The sequence below is a fragment of the Mauremys mutica genome, chromosome 1 (genome assembly GCF_020497125.1).
Source record: "Mauremys mutica isolate MM-2020 ecotype Southern chromosome 1, ASM2049712v1, whole genome shotgun sequence".
Taxonomy (NCBI): domain Eukaryota; kingdom Metazoa; phylum Chordata; order Testudines; family Geoemydidae; genus Mauremys; species Mauremys mutica.
The window spans coordinates 316,084,632-316,098,631 of NC_059072.1; the positions used below are offsets into that span (position 1 = coordinate 316,084,632).

The following is a 14,000-nucleotide window of genomic DNA, read 5'->3' on the forward strand; positions in this document are numbered from 1 at the left end:
ACAGTGTAGCTCTGTTGCAAAAAAGTGATCATTATTCTGGGATGTATTAGCAGAAATGTTGCAAGCAAGTCATGAAAAGTATTTCTTCCGCTCTACTCTGCTCTGATTAGGCCTCAACTGGAGTATTGTGGCGAGTTCTGGGTGCCCATGCCACATTTAAGGAAAGATGTGGACAAATTAGAGGAAGAGCAACAAAAATGATTAAAAGGTCTAGAAAACATGACCTATGAGGGAAGATTGAAAAAATTGGGTTTGTTTAGTCTGAGAAAGAGAAGACTGAGGAGACATGATAACAGTTTTCAAGTACATAAAAGGTTGTTATAATGAGTAGGGAAAAGAATTGTTCTTCTTAACCTCTTAGGATAAGACAAGAAGCAATGGGCTTAAATTGCAGCAAGGGACATTCAGGTTGGACATTAGGAAAAAACTTAACTGTCAGGGTGGTTAGGCACTAGAATAAATTGCCTACGGAGATTGTGGAATCCCCATCATTGGAGATTTTTATGAACAGGTTAGACAACACCTGTTGGGGGTGGTGTAGAGAATACTTAGTCCTGCCTTGAATGCAGGGGACTGGACTAGATGACCTCTCAAGATCACTTCCAGTGCTATGATTCTATGATGCTAACTGAGTCTGGCTCATCACTCTTGCTGAAGCACAAGGATTCCTAAAAATATCAGAACAACCTGTGAAACAGACCCCAAACTGGAAGAAGAAGAAAAAAAAAATAAACTACTGATTAACAACTATCCCCACTACTAATGAAATTGTTAATGTTTCCTTCAGAGAAACATGCCTGCCAAAGTCATTGAAAAAAAGCAATAGCTCACCAGTCCTCAGAAAACCACTCTGTCCTTGACGCTAGCAAATTATGAAATCTCATTTGGAGCAATTCCTCCACATTAGTGAGGAGTGTAGTCAGTGCTACAAGTGATTGGATGGAGTGCTTCATAATCAGTATAAGGGACCCTGGTACCACCTCTGAGTCTTTCAGTGCCAAGTGTTTCTGAAGATGAACAAAAAGGCACAGATGTTGGCACTAGGTGCTTTATTGGTGGATACTTCAATGCTGATGGGAGATGAGTTGCTTGTGTAAGTGGCGCTGAGATTGTTCAAATATCAATTGGCACCAATCCGGCCCTGGAACTGCCTCCTGGCTTGGACCTACTCCGTGTCAGTGAGGGAGATCTACATCTTCCAATCACCCTGGGAAGAATGCTCTTTTTCCCCCTTTCGTCTGACGACTGAGCAAAGAAGAATTTGGAGGCTCTTACTACAATTGAGTAGTAAGACTTTTTCACCAATCAGTGGCTGTGGAGCTTAGGGTGGACCTATGGCTTACCACCACTACCACCAACATTATCTGGTCCAGTCTCCTTCCTCTAGAGCTCAGGAGAGGCTCTCATCGATCTTTCCACAAGGAAGAATTTAAGAGCTGATTCCCTTGCTTTGTGTCCTCTTTTGAAACAAGTGGCATATTGAGCACTTGTCCAGCATATTTACTTCACAAAGGCAGAAGAGGCACTTAGTTTCCATAGGTTTCAGAGTAGCAGCCGTGTTAGTCTGTATCTGCAAAAAGAACAGGAGTACTTGTGGCACCTTAAAGACTAACAAATTTATTTTAGCATGAGCGTTCGTGAGCTGCAGCTCACTTCTTCGGATGCATAGAATGGAACACACAGACAGGAGACATTTATACATACAGAGAACATGAGAAGGTGGAAGTATGCATAACAACAGGAAAAGTCTAATCAATTGAGATGAGCTATCAGCAGCAGGAGGAAAAAAATCTTTTTGAAGTGATAATTAAGATGGCCCATAGAAGGTGTGAGGAGAACTTAACATAGGGAAATAGATTCAATTAGTGTAATGACCCAACCATTCCCAGTCTCTGTTTAGGCCAGTGTTAATTGTATCTAATTTGCATATTAATTTGAGTTCAGCAGTTTCTCTTTGGAGTCTGTTTTTGAAGTTTTTTTGTTGCAAAATTGCCACCTTCAAGTCTGTCACTGAGTGGTTAGATAGTTAATGGGGACAGCTGTCTTGTAGGTTGGACAGGATTTAAATCCTGGAGACTTTGACTCTGCGGTATCAATTCTATTTAGAGGTTTATATTGTACTCATCACCATAGTATCAGCACCTTCCAGTAGTACATTAAGCAATGTGACTTCACATCTGTCACATATTGTTTGTTCTCTCATCCTCTCCCCTCGACCTCTGGTTTATGACTCCGGTTGACCCTCCAAGTTCTGGCATTCAGCTTCTGTCTGTCCGGTACTGACCCTCAGCTCGTTTCCTGGACTCTACACATTGTGGCCCCAACTCTAACTGATAAGCCAAATTCTCACTTTCCCCATTAGGCCTGACCATCAACAGCATGGTCAGCAACAGAATAGTGGTGAGGTTTGTAATGGTTCTTAGTTCCTGAGAAAGATCATTCCCAGTCTCAACTTTCCCTGAGGGCAGTCTCTGTCTCACACACATACAAGCTATGCTCTTATTGTTGAGCGTTCCATTCTATCAGAGGAGCATAGTTATTAACCACTTTCTTAGTCCCAGAGTTTTAAATGATCTTTTAGATAGTCACAGTGATTCAAAAATAAGGACTGAGACCTTGAAATCCTATGGGAAGCCAGAGTAGAGAGCAGAGGACAAATCTGATATGTTTGTAGTAGACTGTGTTGCTGCACCGTTTTGAACAAGTTGGTTTTTCATAAGTGCTGAAGGCTTCATGCCTATGTATACTATAATCCAGGCAAGAGGTGACAAAGGCATAAACAGAGACCAGATCCTCATCCACCAGAATGGGATGGAGATTCCTAGCCAAGCAAGCATGGTAGAAAGTGTTACATGGTGGGGGGAGGTCACCATCAGCAGGGAATACAAGAGTACCCTTAGATTATGGGTGTGTATCTTCAACCAATGGAGACTGCACCATCGCTGCAAGTTCTTCAAAAGTGCCTTCCCCTCTATTCACCAACATCATCTCTGTCTTGTTTGGGTTCTCCTTCAGCCAGTTCTTCATCCAAGATCAAATCTCATGCAAGCACTATAATTTATTCATATCATATGCAACATCAATTAGTATGCCACTACACAAACTGTCTGCGATCACCACTGGTGAGGCACCAGCAATGATGGGCAGCACCAATGGATTCATTGTACTCTGCAAGAAAAATGAATCCTTTCCAAACTTTGTCTTATCATTGCATTATCCACCAGAAAGCTTTGTGAATCAAAGTTCTTTCTTTTCAACACATTATGAATGTCATTATTAAAATAATTAACTATTCGAGTGAAACCTTAGCAACACAGACCTTTTAAGGCCCTGTTGGAAGATGATGATAAACAATCTGATCTTATCTTGCACACAGAAGTACGATGGCTGAGCAAAGGTAAAGTTCTTGCACGTTTTTTAAGCCTAACTGAAGAGATCAAATAATTTCTGAAGTCCACAAATCAGAACTTCGAGCAACTAGAAGACTCCAGCTGGTTAATGGACTTGGCTTTTCTTGCCGACATCACTGACAAATTGAACATTTTAAATCTTGAGTTCCAGGGAAAAGACAAACATGTGGCTCAAAAGAAAAATATAGGTTCTGTAAAATCATTCAAAGCAAAACTGATCTTGTGGATGTCACATATGAAGATGAAGTCTCTCGTACATTTCCCAAGTATGTAGAAAATGGTATGTGAAAGTGATTTTAACCCATCACCATCTGTTATCCACATTCAAACAATTCGAAAAGAGATTTCAACAGTTCACCATCATTGAGCCTGTAGTTGCCTTTCCTGTGAATCCTTTTACTTGCGAAATAGAGGTAACAGAAATGGCTACATCAATTGCGAGTCTCATTCAAGAAAGAACAAAAGACATGGAACTAGAGATCTTGGACCTTCAAAATGATATTGTTCTAAAATCCTGTGCAACAGATGAAAACTTTTGGAATGTAGTTGACCGAAATGTTTCCTGCCTTAAAAAATGTAGCATACAAAATAAAATCTTATTTCGGTTCCACTTATCTATGCGAAGTTCTGTTTTCAACAATGAACATCATAAAATCAAAATACAAATCTCGGCTTACAGATGCCCATCTTAACAATTGCTTATGAATGGGAATATCATCCTATTCTCCCAACTACAAAAAATTGGCTGAAGAAATGCAGTGCCAAAAATCACACTGACTTTATTAGAAAAACCACGTGAATTAATTATACCTATTTTCCATTAAGTGCTGATGAGAGCATATGATTAACTTGTGTTTAACTTTTTTTCATATTTGTTTATTGAAATCCAGATACAAGTAACTATACAAAGAATATTTTTAATTAACCATAACTAGCTATCGATGTTAAAGTAAGAATAATATATATATTTGGACCAGCAGTTCAACGTTTTACTTTTTTAAATAAAAAAGATGAAAACTGTTTATGATATTTATTTTGTAAAAACTCCTTAATTTTTCTTACAGGTAGATAAAAAAAGCAAATTCACATGGTAAAGTGAAAGGGTCACTGCGAATAATTTAATTAATACCTTTTACATGCAAAATTACCTTTTTTTAATCTTATGGACTCATGTATTATGTAATGGTAAATATGATGGTTTTCATATTATTTAAATATACAAATGCAAAATAAGTCTTGAAAAATTGTTGGCTCCCACCACACTTTTCTAAAAACATGAATGTGCTATTGGCCACAAAAAGGTTGGGGACCACTGAATCCTCATAGCAACTATTCAATGCTATCAAAACAGTCAATTTCACAGTAATCAAACTGCACACTGGGGACCACTGTTGAACACCAACTATTTCCAGGTGACCCTCAGAGGTGCATCTATGAGTGTCTGTATCTGTCAAACAGTGAGTCTACCTGCTAACTGTAGCCCAGTACATTCACCTCAGCCTCCTTCATGACTTTCATGCCCTACTTTGTTGGGAGTTATTTTTAATGTAAATTCAGCCATGACCAAATTTGAAAATGACAGCAACACTGTCATGTGCAAACATAGCAAAGGACAAAACCACTGGAAATGTGCAAACATAGCAAAGGACAAAACCAATTTGCAAATTACCTTGGACAAATTAAAGCAGTATGGGCTGTAAACTAGGAAAGATGCAGTGATAATGAATACAAAGGAAAACACTCAGATACAAAATTGGGCACTAGAGAGGAGTAGGATGTAAGAGGAAAAATCAAATGAACAAATATAAAATGGGGAATAACTGAGCAGGCAGTGGCACTACCTAAAAGGATCTGGAGTTATAGTGGATCGTAAACCAAGTGAGTCAACAATGTGATGCTATTGCAAAAAAGACAAATGTCATTTCAGGATGTATTCACAGAAGAGTCATATGTAAAACCTGGGAGGCGATTGGTCTGCTCTACTTGATACTAACGAAGCTTCAGCTGGAGTACTGTGTCCAGTTTTGGGCACTACTCTAAGAAAGAAGTGACCAAATTAGAGAGGGGGCAAAGAGAGCAACAAACACGATAAAAGATTTAGAAAACCTGACCTATGAGGAAAAATTGAAATAACTGGGCATGTTTAGACTAGATAAGAGAAGATGGGGGACACTTCATAGTTTTTACATATTTAAATAGTTGTTATAAGGAGGATGGTTATCAATTGTTTTCCAAGGGTAGGACAAGTAGGGAGATTTAGGCTAGATATTAGGAAAAGCTTTCTAACTACACCTCTACCCCGATAGAACGCGACCCGATATAACATGGGTTCACATACAATGCAGTAAAGCTCTGACATGCTGCTCTGAGCAGCATGTTAAGGGTGCCGGGCCAGGCCGGGGTCGAGGGGTTCAATAAGGGGCAGAGGGTCTCGGGAGCAGTCAGGGGCTCCCCCTGCCCAGGGTCTGGGGGGCAGGAGCTGTGGGAGGGCACTTTTGGGGGCCCGCAGTCCCAGAGTGGCCCGGGGGATTAGCGGGGGGCCGGGAGCAGCCCGCTCTGCTTCCTCCCTCCTTCCCTGCAATCACCAGCAGTGGCAGAAGCGGCAGCCTGGCTCAGCCCGCTCCGCTCTATCAGCTCCCAGCCGCAGCACTCCGCTTCCCGCCACAGGTAGGTGCGGAGGGCATCCTTTCCCCAACCTCCCCACACTCACCGTCGGCAAGAAGCGGAGCAGCCCAGCCTCAGCCAGCTCCACTCTACCAGCTCCCAGCCATGATGCTCCACTTCCCGCCGCAGGTGAGTGCAGGACCTTTCCCCAACACCCCCCCCCCCCCAGCGACATGGCTGGGGCAAGGAAAGCAGAGTTGGCTGGGGCCACGTTGCTCCGCTTTCCGCCACAGGTGAAAGCGGGGGGCATCCGTTCCCCAACCTCCCCACACTCACCAACGGCGGGCAGCAGAGTGCTGCGGCTGGGAGCTGGTGGAGTGGAGCAGACTGGGGCCAGGCTGCTCTGCTTCCCACCGCTGTGTGCCTGTCAGAGGGTGGGGGGGTGGATAGGGGTCAGAGCAGTCAGGAGACAGGGGGGTTGGGTAGGGGATGGGTTCCTGGGGGTGATTAGGGATGGGGGTCTCTGGAGGCGGTGGTCAGGGAACAAGGAACAGCGGGGGCAAAGCAAGTTTTATATAACGCGGTCTCACCCATAACACGGTGAGATTTTTTGTCTCCCGAGGACCGTGTTATATCAGGGTAGAGGTGTATATATGGACAGTTAAGCACTGGAACAGTTTACATGAGGAGGCTGTGGAATCCCTATCAATGGAGATTTTTAAGACCAGATTAGACAAAAACCTATGCTCTAGATTCTAGATATATTAAACCTGCCTCAGTGCTGGGAGGTTGACATGATGATCTCTTGAGGTCCCTTCTAACCCTACATTTCTATGATAAGTGAAGCAGCAACACACTGTACTGAAGCCAGTTTATTTACAGTTAGTTATTTGATGTTCATCTTATTTTCCTAATTTTTTCTTATATTACTTACTTTATTAAACATAACATTTACATTGTGGTAATACCCAAAGGTCCTAATCAAGATTAAGCCTCCATTCTGTTAGGTACTATACAAATACTGATAGGAAGATGATTCTGGCCCTGTAGGGTTTACATAAGGCATAAAAGATGAAAAGCAGGATATAAAATACAACCAAATATAATGATGAGTTACCATTACTGTACTGTTGGGTTTGTTTTTGTTTTTATTTTTATATTGGGCAGGAATGCGGGCATTAGTAAGAATCATGAAGGAAATGTGATATGATATAGTGAGAGGAAGGAAAAGAAGAACAAGTCTCTGCTGCGTGGACAACTGTCCCATAAGCGACAACAACAACTGCCACACAGAAGGTAGGGAATCAAGATTGAGGAGAAATTGTTTATCTTAAGAAGTGGGCAATCAAAAGAAAAATTTGAAATCTAATGCTTTAGAAAAGTGAATGGAAGAGTGCATATATCTTCAAAAACAGTGGATGAACCTGATATCAAGCATTCTAGTGTGCTTGCTCAATAAACATCAATATGTATGAACAAACCATCATAGTACAGATTTTGTATACTCTCTCTCTCTCTCTCTCTATATATATATAGCAAATTTGTTCAAAGATTTAGACACCTAAAGTTTTTGAAGTAATCATGTTAATCAAAATTTGACTGTTTTTAAAATCAATCACCTAACAGTATCTCTTAAAATCAGTAATACAAACCAGTGTATAAGCACAACATACACAAACACCTCCACTTTCTTAAAAATCCTAGAGACTAACCAAACAACATTTAATGCTACAGAAAAAGTTTCAAGGGAATGTGAAGGCTTTTAGAAATTACATATCTGAATACAGATATTTACATGGGGGTGGTTTGCAGCGTTAGAGAAAAAGCTAGAAAGGGCCCATTAATAAATGAGGATGATGATTTATATGCAGCTAAGATATTTAACTCCCTTTCAAACAGAAAAAAATTTGCAAAATTGGTAAACAATGAAACCAAACCCAAAAATGATCTATGGACATATATTTTGGAGTCCTGAGCTCTATTTTCAGCTCCACCAAAAGCTTCTGTGTGACCACGTCATTCAGTGTATTAACATTCTCCATCAACAATGGGTCAAGTTCTTCCCAGCTGGGTTTCACCAGTCTGGAAAGACATATGTCCAAAGCACACAGTTTGTAGCTCAAAATATTTCCAATATCACTTAACACTCCTCACAAGGAGCAACACCGACTGAAGTAGAGAAGACAAAGGGCCGGAGTCTCCAGTCGACTAAGTTCACTTTTCTCCATGAAAGCAGTGCAAGGAGAACTTAAGCCAACCAGAACTCCCACAGAATTCTCCTGAGTAGAGGGAATCTCTGCTAGCATAAAGGTGGAATAAGTAGCATAGCCACCTGTACGCCAGCTGCCATCACCCATAACCACGGAGAGGAGTGGGTGCTGAAGGCAGGTGGTAATGTGAAGGAGGCACAGCCCACTACACACAGTTGTCCAAAGGTATAAGTTAGAGAAGGCCCCCTATTGCTCTGTCACCAGTGCTGGGCCTCTGACAGGAGCTGCAAATGGCTCCCTGTGGCTGCCCCTTCTCCACTACATCCAAGCACAGCCACAGAAACAGTGCAGTCCAGATCTTTCTGATTTTATCTACAAGTGAACATGACATTTCCTCACAAAACGATGCGGAGGAGGGAAGTTGTATTACTTCAGTTTTTATTAACCACACTATCTACTAAATGAAACATACAGAAGTCTACATGAGACTTGTCTACATGAGAAAGTTGTATGGTCTAACCTAAGGTGTGATTTAAATTTACTTTAGTTACACTGGTACCAAAGGCTGCATGGCCACTTATTTCAGTTTAAACCAGACTTATGTCAATTTAGCTTAAGTTTACTAGGAACAGGTTTAAGCTAACCTGAAAACCACTCTTAAATAAAAATAAGTGTGTCCACACAGGGTTTACACCAGTATAATAAAATCAATTAAAAAAACCATGAACTAAATGTTACAGTAATAGGTAAAAAACATACATAGGTGATTTTTAAGTTGGTGTGCTTTTAAGTCTTAAAGAGGAATGCAACTTTTAAATTTTGTGTAGGTCGTCTGGAAAAGTATTTTTTCCCTTTTTAGGTCTCAATGACTTTTTCTTAGAATTTGATGACCTATAAAATTTCAGTTTATGTCATTGGCTATTTAAATATAAAGAACAGGATAAGGGAGAAGCTCTGGTGCACATCCATATGGTTAATTCATCTGGACTAATTCCTTCCTGGCCATACTTAAAGCATGGGACTTGTTGCTTTGTACACATCAACACCACTCCAAATTAGCCTTCTTAGGATCCATTCCAAGGCTCACTATATACTGGGTGATAAAGTACAAATAAAGTTTTATTTAAGAAGGCCTGATGATCTGTGTAATTTCATCTTAAATTGAGGGTATGCCATTGCTTTCCTCCAGAGAATGAAAAGATCTTAGAAAAGAGAACTTCCTTCAATCTGTAAAACTGGATATTCAATTTTAGGAATAAACTCCACATTAATTAAAAGAACCATCTTCTACTTGCAAAGTATACAATGTTAACGTTCAACAGATAATGCCCTTAGTTCAGATATCCTCCTTGACAAGATGACGACTAAAAAAAAATTTTTTCATTGACACTTCAGAGGTTCTAAATTGGTGCTTAGTGAGAGTATTCAGGAAAACGTTCACCTATGGCTGTGTTCTATGATTTGAGTAATAATTGGACACGCTCACTACACAATTTTCTGATACATGGGTGAAAGCCTGTTGACACACAAATGCTGAAATATAGCCTCCATCTGAACTTAAATTTGGGGTTTTAAAATCCCTAGTGAGCCCATTTTGCAGAAATTAAAACAAGCACTGACCTTGGCGCTTATAGGAAAAAATATCCTGGCCTTTACACCAAAATTTGAATTGAGACCAAGTTATAGAATATGTTGATGCATTCCTTGATACTAGTAATTTGGCAAGACTAACATGTTAATAGCCTCTATTTTTTAACTCTCTCCTTTTAAAATTGAAGCAGCTACATTTACGGTTGGTGTACACAGAGACTAGCCCCCAAATCATGAAATGTCTACTAAAACTGATTTATTTACTTGGGTACAAGTCTTTCTTTGACACATTTTGGAATATATGTGGATTAGCTAAATTGATTTTAGCTACTTTTATTCCAAATAAGTGTCCATGGACAAACTTGCACTGAAAATAATTAATCTGGTTTTAATTCACACCTTGTTATTTCAGTGCAAATTTGTACACAGCCCCTTTGCATCTTGATGTAGAATGAGTCCACGTGACAACAGGTATTTTCTGCAATGGAAATAGACGAGCAGGCCAGCTGACATATTGCCTACATCACAGAAATGAGGTTGCCTTGAACAGCCAGGGGCAATTAGAAGCATAACTGATTTCTCCTTCCTGATCTTCTAAATCAGGCTGGATTGACATAGCATTAACACAGACCGGGACACAAACTCTTCCTTGACACATGGGAGTCTGAATGGAAAATCTAAGCCCAATCTTCTGGCCAACACTACAGGACCAAGACCTGGTGAGTGGATCCAAGCCACCTGGAGAGCACAGCAAAACAACCTCATCCTCAAAAATAATTAAATTTCTGAACTTTACATCAATAACTATGAGCCATAATTGTGCATGTTCTTGAGGGCTGCAAGGAATGGCAACACAGGGAACTTCTTGGAGAGAAAATGAATTAATTTGCATCAGCATTTAGTGGTTGTTGCAATGGAGCACATGACCCTCTGCTCTGATCGATAATATAAACTCTTTAGCAAGGTTCTCCAACAAGTTAGGTTTAGCATAGTATGCCCATTCCTCTTGGATAACATTCTCTACAGACAGCTGTGGGACATGGGTGTTTTAGATGCAGATGAAAAATACTTCTGAGTTGTCTAAGCCTTTTATATTTTCCTCCTCTCATTTCTCTTCCTTTGTCAGACTGTTAGGGGAAAAGATCTAGACTGGTAATTAACCATGTGAGTAGAGTTTTAAAAACATTTTTAACTGAAGATGTCTTACCCTCTCTCCTCCCAAGGTTTCTGCCCAGCATAAGATCACTGGCCTTCCAGAAGGAGAGGAAAGTATTTTTTCCCTTTTTAGGTCTCAATGACTTTTTCTTAGAATTTGATGACCTATAAAATTTCAGTTTATGTCATTGGCTATTTAAATATAAAGAACAGGATAAGGGAGAAGCTCTGGTGTTTTCTTTTTTATCTGCAGAATACCACATTTTATCAATGTATCTGGGGGCTAGTTCCTCCTCTAATATGGAATTAAAACTAGAGGAAAAGGTAACTAGTCTATAGTTTTAATGGAATCTTGGATATCTTTGCTTTTTCTCAAAAGCAGTCTTCCTGGTCTTGGATTTCTTTTTCTTCAAATCAGCATCTGCCTGCGGGTATGTCTACACTGTAATTAAAAAACACACAGCTGGCCCGTGCCAGCAGACTCAGACTTGCGGGGCCCAGGCTAAGGGGCTGTTGAACTGCAGTGTAGACGTTCTGGCTCAGGCTGGAGCCTGGGCTCTAGGACCCTCAGAGGTGGGAGGATCCCAGAGCTCAGGATACAGCCCAAGCCCAAATGACTACACCAGGGGTAGACAACCTATGGCACGGGTGCCAAAGGCAGCACGCAAGCTGCTTTTCAGTGGCACTCACACTGCCCGGGTCCTGGCCACCGGCCCAGGGGGCTCTACATTTTAATTTAATTTTAAATGACACTTCTTAAACATTTTAAAAACCTTATTTACTTTACATACAATAGTTTAATTATATATTATAGAGACTTATAGAAAGAGACCTTCTATAAACGTTAAAATGTATTACTGGCATGCAAAATCTTAAAATTGGAGTGAATAAATGAAGACTCAGCACACCACTTCTGAATGGTTGCCGACCCCTGGACTACAGCGTAATTAAACAGTGGTATCGCACTCACCTCTCACAAGCGCCCCCTGTCCAAGTGTGTGTGCTTACACTTTGTTTGTGGTGGGTCTTCGGTGGCTCAGCCTTCCAGCCAGAGTTACACACTGTTCGTATGTAAAAAAGGGGAAACAGTCCAAAAGAGGGGCCTATCCCAGTACCTTCAGTTGGCCTTTATTTCCCTGTCACCCTCCCTGGGCTCCAGCCCTTAATTAGTCCAGCAGTCTTCAAAATGGCTTTGGCCCTGGCATTGAGCTATCCTCCAGGGCTCCCTCCCTAGAGACAATGTCCTCACCCCCTTTGAGCCTTTTGGGCCCAGCACTCCTGCTGGGCCACTAAAAGAGTTCAGTTCCCTTTTGGGGTGCACAGTTCAAGCCACTTTCCCAGTGCCTGGTGTGGGGAACCCAAGCCCACCCTCTACTCTGGGTCCCAGCCCAGGGGCTCTAAAGATAGTAGCTGTCCACCATGTCCCTTTAACTGAGACGCATTGCTACTATGATTCCCTCGGCCACTTCCCTGTGGCTCCAGTACTTTCTTCACCCTTATCTCAGGGCCTTGTCTTGGTTGAGTCCCAGCTGCCAGCCAGAGCTCCTTCTCGCTCCTCCAGGTCCCTGCCAGCACTGCTCTGCCCAAGGTCCTGTAGCTCCCTCAGCCAGCTAGGCACACCAGCTACACTCCAACTCCAGCAAGGAACTGATCTCACTCTGCCTCTGCAGCTCTTCTTATACTAGCCTGGTGGGCCCTGATTGGCTGCTCCCTGCAGCCCCTTTCTGACTGGCAATATCCCACACAACCACTCTAAGCAGCTTGAAGGATCCTCTCCACTGCCTTTTTCTGGGGCCCGCTCTGGCAAGGCCACAAGGCCTTCAGCACGGGGCCTCGGAGCCTGGTCCACCCCACTCACACAGCCCCTTAGCCAGAGTCAGCTGGCACAGCCTGCCACAGCTGTCTAATTGCATTGTACACATATCGTCAAAGGTGACAAAGAAAGGGCTTTCCATATTTACTGGGGACAGAGGACATTCCTTACGCTCACACTCTCAATTTCATTTTTTTTTGAAGGACACAAAGTGTGGTCTTTGGTGATCTAGCTCCTGGGAGATGAAAGTTCCTGATTCAGGAAGGCAGGGAAGGAATAGGCAATGACAAAAGGTCAACATAGCCGCCGGCTGTGGCTGGGAAGGCAAGTCCAATCATTTTCCTGCCCTTTGAGATATATCTTTGGCAGGACTCCCTCTCAGTTACGGTATATTACCACTAGCTTCCCCCTATCAGTCTGAGTTTCTGGTCCAGGGTGGCTTCTTTCTTGTTTTGTCAGCACATTGCTTTGAGGATGGGTGTGACTGTTCCTTTCAGACACTCCCATCAGAAGAGAAGAATAAGAATAGCAGCTTTAACCTTTGCTTCTCCATAAGCTCATCAGACATTACCAGGCTCTCATATTTAACACACTGCAATGGGAAGACCTGATTAGCCTACCTACAGCTATGGATTGTGGGCTTGTCAGGGACAGAGACACTCCTATTCTGTTCTGGTCTGTTTCCTAAGCTAAGAATTGGTTGAAGACCCATTATTTAGGATCTGTGGACCCTATTATGCAGAAGAATAGAGAAAAGCACTGGTGATAGACAAGATCAGAAATGGATAGGACAGACGCAGGATTATGAGAAGCAGCAAGGAAAAAAAACATTATACCCCAAGCCCACAGTGAGAGTGTCTTTTTATTCAGAGCTTAAACATTTCTTCCAGGACTTTCCCAATTCAAGCATGAGAAAGTAGAATGAGTAATACAGAAGACTTGACCCATGGTAAAAAATACTGACCATAAGCCTCATTTTTAAAATTATAAGGCCTATTTCCCCCCCCATTCATGAGACATTTGACACATTTTTTAAATAAAATAAAACCTGAAAAAAGATGGGCTGCTTACTCAAGCAAGATTGGGGGAGAGTGGGACGAAGAGAGGGACGAACAGCTCAGCACCCACATCCCCTTCTAATATAAATTTTAGAAGACTGACAGTGAGGCAAAAAGTAACCCAGAGAGGGGGAGCATAATGCTCAGGGATGACCACACC

General features: G+C 41.8%; 1 protein-coding gene across 2 annotated transcripts in view; it reads right to left on the reverse strand.

Annotated features, from left to right (window-relative positions):
* PDS5B (PDS5 cohesin associated factor B) overlaps window positions 1-14,000 on the reverse strand; it is a 220,802-nt gene that overhangs the window by 135,142 nt on the left and 71,660 nt on the right. The gene's annotated exons all lie outside the window — the stretch shown is intronic.